Source organism: Theropithecus gelada, chromosome 9 (genome assembly GCF_003255815.1).
Source record: "Theropithecus gelada isolate Dixy chromosome 9, Tgel_1.0, whole genome shotgun sequence".
Taxonomy (NCBI): domain Eukaryota; kingdom Metazoa; phylum Chordata; class Mammalia; order Primates; family Cercopithecidae; genus Theropithecus; species Theropithecus gelada.
Genome location: NC_037677.1, coordinates 37,819,184 through 37,826,624, shown reverse-complemented (window position 1 = coordinate 37,826,624; position 7,441 = coordinate 37,819,184). Strand labels below are relative to the sequence as shown.

Sequence of the window (7,441 nt, the reverse complement as noted above, 5' to 3'; positions counted from 1 at the left end):
AAGAACTATCATCCATCTTCAGAAAGAAAATATTATGCAATGATAATGATAACCAAGGAATTGTAGCTAATGGATAAAGTGAAAGTTCAGATGCCAAAGTAAACAGGGAATGGAGTTGAAGTAATTCCTAAGAATAAAAGAGAAAAATACCATTTTACTATAAAGTAGAGATTATATAACAACTTTAATTTTCATCACAACAGAAAATGCTAAGTTATGTGCTTGAACAAGTTTTTTGTTGTTGTTCTCTGGTGAAAAGATCAAAGAACATTTGAATCTCTTCCAGCACCTCATAGGTCGAACCAACAAAACTAACTTACAAATATTCCAGGTCTCCTATAAACAAACATATGCTGCTTTTCTCCAACATGGCCAAGCCCAAAGGAGGCGTTGTGCAAGTATCCACGACAGTTTTCTGGCTCTACAGTGGAGAGGGTAGCGAAGAACAAAGCACTTGCAGGGTGAGAATCTGAATCCAGCCTGAGCTGAAGAGGAGAGGCTAGTTGTTGCCAATGGTGGTTTAGGTAATGATGTGAGTAGAAACCAACTGCTCCTGGTTTTAGAGAAATGTGGACTGGTGGATGCTCTCTTAATGCCACCTAACAAGCCCTTCTCATTTGAAAGATACAAAACTACAGAAGAATCTAAGAGAGCCTATGTTACCCTCAATGGGAAAGAAATAGTGGATGATTTAGGACGAAAGATTATTCTGTATTTGAATTTTGTGGAAAAAGCACAATGGAAGGAATTGGGGCCTCAAGTCTTACTACCAGGCCTCATAGTAGTAGAAGAAATAATTTCTTCTGAGGATGAGAAAATTCTTTTGGAAAGTGTTGATTGAACGAAAGATATGGACCATCAAAATTTTCAAAAATGCTTGAAACACAGAAGAGTAAAGCATTTTGGTTATGAGTTCCACTGTGAGAACAACAATGTAGATAAAGATAAGCCTTTGCCTGGGGGTCTTCCTGATGTTTGTGATAGCTTTTTGGAGAAATAGCTGAGGGAGGGTAACATTAAACATAAACCTGAACAATTGACCATAAATCAATATTAAGCTGGGCATGACTGCCATGGATTTTAAGTACCCAGATGGTATCACAGTGCCAGTTATGTTGCCTTGTTGGAGTTGGCTGGTGATGACAGGAGAATCTAGATACCTTTGGACCCATGGGTTACCCTTTGGCTTGTGATAGCCAGAGGAAAGACTCCTCCCTCATTTCCAGAGAGTGACAAAGAAACCTGACAACTAGAGCAAGAGTACGTCCATCAAGTTTATGAATAGTTTGCTGGGCACTTCAGCAGCATGAGACATACTGCTTGGCCACACATCATTGAGTTTTTGAAGGCTTTGCCAAGTGGTTTAATAGTGGCTCATACTGGATATGGTAATGGAGAAAGCACGTTGGCATCAATAAGGAGTTAAATTTGATTGGTTGTGATCAGAGTCAAAACCTTGTGGACATTTGTAGAGTGAGACAATTCTAGACTCTTGTTTGTGATGTATTGTCAGTATCAGTCCACAGTGGGTTTGGTATGCCCAAATCTCCATTGCTGTTATTCCCCATTTTGCAACAGCAGAACATAGAGTGACAGCTCTTCAAGAAGATGTTGGACTCCTGAAACCTAGTGGGAAGGCACTCGTTTACGTCTGGGCAATGGAACAAGAATATATTATAATAAACAGAAGTCCAAGTAGCTTACAGGAAACAGAACTAGCCAAGGAAAGAGAGAGGAGATAAGCAGTTATACCTCAGTGCAGGGGATGCTTGTGAAGCAAATGCCTGATGTGGGCAGTCAAGACTCAGCATCTTCTGTCCCCTCCATTAATGACTCTTAGGAGGGAGGATATAATTCAAGGCAAGTTACTAATTCTGAGCTGCCTATTCATATTAATAGGACTTCTTTTTGTCCTCGGGATGTATTGGTTCCCTGGTACTTTACGGGAAACCCTGATAAAGACGAACCTGTTGAGCCATTTGGTCCCATATGATCACATGGCCCAAGTCCGGTGTTTCATTGTTACTTACATGTTCTGTGAGGGAGAATAGGAAGTCACCTGCAGGACTGTGAGTGATGTCAGCATTCTGCAAAGCTACTATGTTCAAGAAAATGTGTGATTCTTCAAAAGGTTTGATTATTTACCTGAACATATCATATATAAAAAAGAAATGCTCATTTTGTTTCAAAAAAAGAATAAATTAATTATCATTTTAATTAAAGAGAAAACTTATAAGAAACTACCAAAGGAGAGCTCTTGAGAAAAATTTGGAAGTAGAGATTCATTAGGAAACATTCAGTCGGCTGCTGTTGGCTGACCTCATAAATGTAGGCTCCTACAACTTTCCTACAAGAGATGGTTTCTAAAAGCGATTAAAGTAATTTGTGCAGTGCTTGTAATTCTTGGGTAAGAGTCCACTGTTTCGAAGATAACCTTTTGTTATAAAGTGTTACTGAATGTACTAAATTATGTAGGATCTTAGTGAAGTAATTCTATCATATTTTAATAAAGGAAATATTCCTGGTTAATAAAAAATAAATACATGCTAATCTTCAAATTAACTTAATTAATCTATCTATAAAAGCTATACTACTCATCACTGTAACTTTTTTTATTGTAATATGTAACATTTTCATAAACTCTAAGGCAGACATGAATATCACACTAACATCAACCAGTAGGGTGCCTGTTTCACTGCTTTTTTTGCCTTCCTGTGTGTTCCTGGGTAGTCCATCACTCTCAGGTGCAGTACGTGGACTCCAAGAATGAAATGGTCAGATTCTCTGGTGTGAAACTCAAACTACTGCCCTCATTCCTCATTTTTTAATTATACTGTCTCAGTGGCTTCTATATTACTTATGGGCCAATAAATGATGGATATCCTCCTCTTGATGGTATTCTGAAGTCGGGAGGGTCGGGAGGGTGCAGTGAGCCATGATCGCACCACAGCATTCCAGCCTGGGTGACAGAACAAGACTCCAACTCAAAAAATAAAGAAAGAAAAAGAAAAATTGCCTGGCCCAAAATGTCATAGTGAGATCATTCATAAATTTAATCCTTAAAGTTCTTTCAAGTTCTAAAATTATATGATTCTAAGTGGAAAGTACAGTTTGAAAATTATTGTTTTACAATGCAGACATGAGTATCGGGCTAACATCAGCCAATAGGGTTTCTGTTTTGCTTCTTCTTTGGCCTTCATGTGTGTTCCTGACTGGCCCATCACTCGCAGGTGCAGTATGTGGGCTCTACGAATGAAATGGTCAGATTCTCTGGTGTGAAACTCAGACTGCTGTCCTCGTTCGTCATGGGTCCAGAACTAGCCTGGAAAGTCTTTTTGGCCCTTATACAGCAACCCAGTTCCAGCTGATAGAATATAAGAAATAGAATGGAGCCTAAAAGGCTATCTTATCCCCTCACCTCTACTCGCTCACAATCACCAAAGCAACCAACACAAGGGTTCTTCCTCTAATGAGCCTTAAAAGTGGTCTTTCTTATTCCATAAGGCTCCTGCTCTGGAAGGCTCTGGTAATGGCTGCCATTTTCCTGGTAACTTAGGGTTATTTATAACTTCAGCAGCTGCCATGGAAGGCTCTCAGATGGGAACTCAGAGTTGTAAGCTAAGCTCTCCTTCATTTATTTTCCTTATTTATGGCTGTCTTGGTTTTCCTGCCCCTGGGGCAATAGTGGCAATGTGAGGAGCAGAGACCTTGCCCCTTTGTAAAGGAACAAGTGGAGTGACCACTCTGGACCTATCATTGGACCTGACTTTAACTCGGTGTTTCTCAACAGTGCAACCAAATGTCAAAAACCACAGCGAGTGGTCACAGAGAAACATTGTTTGCACTTGCTTGTTGGTTCCAGGATTAAATAAACAGTCTTTTATTACCTAAGTTCTAAAATGTTTTGGTTTTATTTTTTTCCCTATCACAATTTTTTTAGTTTAGTTTTCCTATTTATTTAGTCTAAGCTCTTTCATCTACTCACATATGACGACCCCCAAAGGTAAGGCATACTAACAACTTCTTATATATACATTCATATTTTTCTCCCTGATCAAAATCCATTACAGATCATATGTCTATGTGTGTTTGTGTTCACATTTATACAGAATTTTTAAAAATCAACATTTGTTTTTGAAACAAGGATCACATTATAAGCACTTTTTTGCATGTTGCTTTTTTCCTTTCAAGTACTTTAATGGGGTATTTCTCCAAGCTATCTGTTAGCTCTAATTTACACAGAATGATTTATTCATTTCTCTAACAAAAAGCATTCATTCTGTCTCATTTTTGATACTTTGAACAAAACTGAAATAAACTTTTTTATACAATTTGTTCAAGTATGCTTATATTTGTATTTTTATAAAATATATTCCCAAGAGTAAAATCACCTGATCAAACAGCATATATTTTTTATCTCAAGAAAAACTGAAAGTAATTTATTTTTATCATCACCATCATCATTATTGAAGTTAACAATTGACAAGCCCATTAAATAAAACATTTTACATAATTTAACATCACTGACTTAGAGCCCACACACACATGACAAAGATAGCTAAAAACATATGAAAAAAATATATATCTTTGGAAATAAACACAGAATTCCTCTGGCTGTGAAACTAAAAAAAGTTTGAGACACTTTTTGAACTTGTAGCAGAAGGTGGAACAGACTGTCAGCTTCATTTAGCAATGCCTGCACTAATTGTTGTTCACTTGACTCTTTACGACATATTAGCTTCAGAATATGGACCCTAAAGAATCCACATCTTTGGAATGTTCCATCATAGCTGGGTCTCCAAAAGCCACTCTCACTTTATAGAAATCTTTCAACCATTATGCATCATCAGACATGACAACATGTGTCACAAGAGATATATATGTCTTGCCTCTAGTAAGTCAATTCGAATAAAACAAAAATTTCTTTAAAATATAAAGAAAATGTAGAGCAAGACAGCAGAATGTGAAGTCTTCCACTCATATCCTCCAACAGCAATAAAAATCTAATAACCATCCAGGGATGAAAGTTTCTTCTTAGCAGTTTTGTGATTCAGAGGGGACAATAGAGAATGTCCACTCCCCCAACCAGAGCCTGGGCATTTGAGATTCTGAAGATTTAAAAAGGGGCTCCAGTCTGGGCATGGTGGCTCACGTCTGTAATCCCAGCACTTTGGGAGGCCAAGGCGAGTGGATCACGAGGCCAGGAGTTCAAGACCAGCCTGGCCAAGATGGTGAAACCCTGTCTCTACTAAAAATACAAAAAATTAGCTGGGTGCAGTGGCAGGCGCTTGTAATCCCAGCTACTCAGGAGGCTGAGACAGGAGAATCACTTGAACCCGGGGGACGGAGGTTGCAGTGAGCCGAGATATCGCCACTGCTCTCCAGCCTGGGTGACAGAATGGGACTCCCTCTCTAAAAAAAAATAATAATAATAAATAGAAAATAAAAAGGGGCTCTGCAGAAAGCTGTGGCAAGCAAAGGATAGGCTAAAGAGAGACAGGACTAATAAATGTGTCTACTATAGATATATTCTTGTGAAGGACAGCAAAGAATAGGTGGCCTTTTCACCTCCTAGAGAGATAAAACATCGGAAGCCAAGGTAGAATTGGGTGTGTCCTGCCTGTCTTTAAATGAATAAGGCTGTAGGAATCGTATTGCTTCCTAAAGTACTCACAATCTTTTCTTTGCATTATTTTAATGCTATTTGTGTAGCATTAAAAACTGAAAAGGAGTTCTATGTAAAATGAGAGCAGAGAAAATCATATCATCTGAATTGCAGCCCTAGAAAACTTCATGAACCTGTGACTTCATTTTTATCTACAAGTCAGTTTGCTCATTTTTAACTACATGCCACATTTTATAGGTACATATGTATAAACGTATTTATGTGTACATGCCCTTTAATCCTCTAATGCTTGTTTTAAAAAAAAAAAAAAAAAAAAAAGCCAGACAGATAGTAATAGTGTATTTATCCCTATTTTATTAATGAGTAAACCAAGAATTGGAAAGGTTAAGTGACTTGCCCAAGGCCACAGAGCTATACAAGTGATTTGAAATCTATCATACTCTCACATTTCAGAGATGAAGAGTACTGTCTTCAAAAGGCATGAAGGGTAATTCCTCAAAATTAGACATATACCAGTTTATGCTAAGTATCGCTTGCTTAATGAAGGGGTTAACTAGATAAAATGAGTGAGATGTTATAATTCTAAGTGACATCGAAATATAGTTGATAGGAAAACTTTTTTTGAAATTTTACTATATTTCATGACTGGGAGTTAAGTGCAGTTTATTTTGTCTTACTGCCAACATAATTTTACCCGGTACTAATTTTACCTAGTTCCTGGTACTAATAGATCAATTTGTGGAATTTTGATCTTTTCTGTGACCACACACTGTACTCAGAAACAAGTAAATACAAGTTTGAGAAATATAGGCCTTTGACCCCAAAATTCCAAGACAGGACATGAAAAGAGAGAGCAAAGTCATCCTCCTTACTGGGCTATCTTAATTAAGTAGCTAAGTTTCTACAGTATTTGGAGGACTACTATGAGGTACCCACAAAAGAACTAGGAATAAGGAAAACAAGGTAAACTTTGAAATAACACATAATGAAATGGAGTAGAGAACTGCAAAGTCACCTGGGAGAAACTGTTTGACTCCCAGGCCAAGGGTCCAAGAGTATAACCAGCAGCTTGTGTTTACTATAATCAAAGGAAAAGCAGAAACTGGGTGGCCATGGGAGACTGGCCTAGAGTCCCATCCATCACAGAGCTGGTGTGTGCTCACCCATTCAAGGACCAAGAAATGACTATCTCTTTAAGAGCAGCTCCTCCCATTTTCCAACAATCTTCCTAATATTTGGGCTCACTAGAACATTTTCTCTTTCAAACTGCCCAGACGTTGGACAGGACATAGACATACAGAAGAAAAGAAAAGAACAGGTAGAAAAATTAAAAAGGTAGGAGACCAAGGTGGGTGGATCACCTGAGGTCAGGAGTTTGAGACCAGCCTGGCCAATATGGTGAAACCCAATCTCTACTAAAAATACAAAAATTAGCCAGGCGTAGTGGTGCATGCCTGTAATCCCAGCTACTTGGGAGGCTGAGGCAGGAGAATCACTTGAACCCAGGAGGCAGAGGTTGCAGTGAGCTGAGACTGCGCCATTGCACTCCAACCCAGACAAGAGCAAAACTCCGTTTCAAAAACAAAAAACAGAAAAGAAAAGAAAAAAGAAAAAAAAGGATGATATGGTAAAGGGTTGAGGGTGGGATGGATAAACGAAGAAGGAGCATGCTGTAGTTTTATACCAAATATGGCTAGAATGAGAATGATATAATTCAGGCAGTTCGTTTCTAGAAATCACGGATCATGAGTTTTATCATCCAAGTCTATTTCCCTGTATAGCTGTGTGATTTTGTCTAAAAAGAAAAAAAAAATA

General features: G+C 38.2%; 1 pseudogene; it reads left to right on the top strand.

Annotated features, from left to right (window-relative positions):
- Positions 1-368: 368 nt before the first annotated feature.
- Positions 369-1,154, top strand: LOC112631007 (annotated as a pseudogene).
- Positions 1,155-7,441: the final 6,287 nt, after the last annotated feature.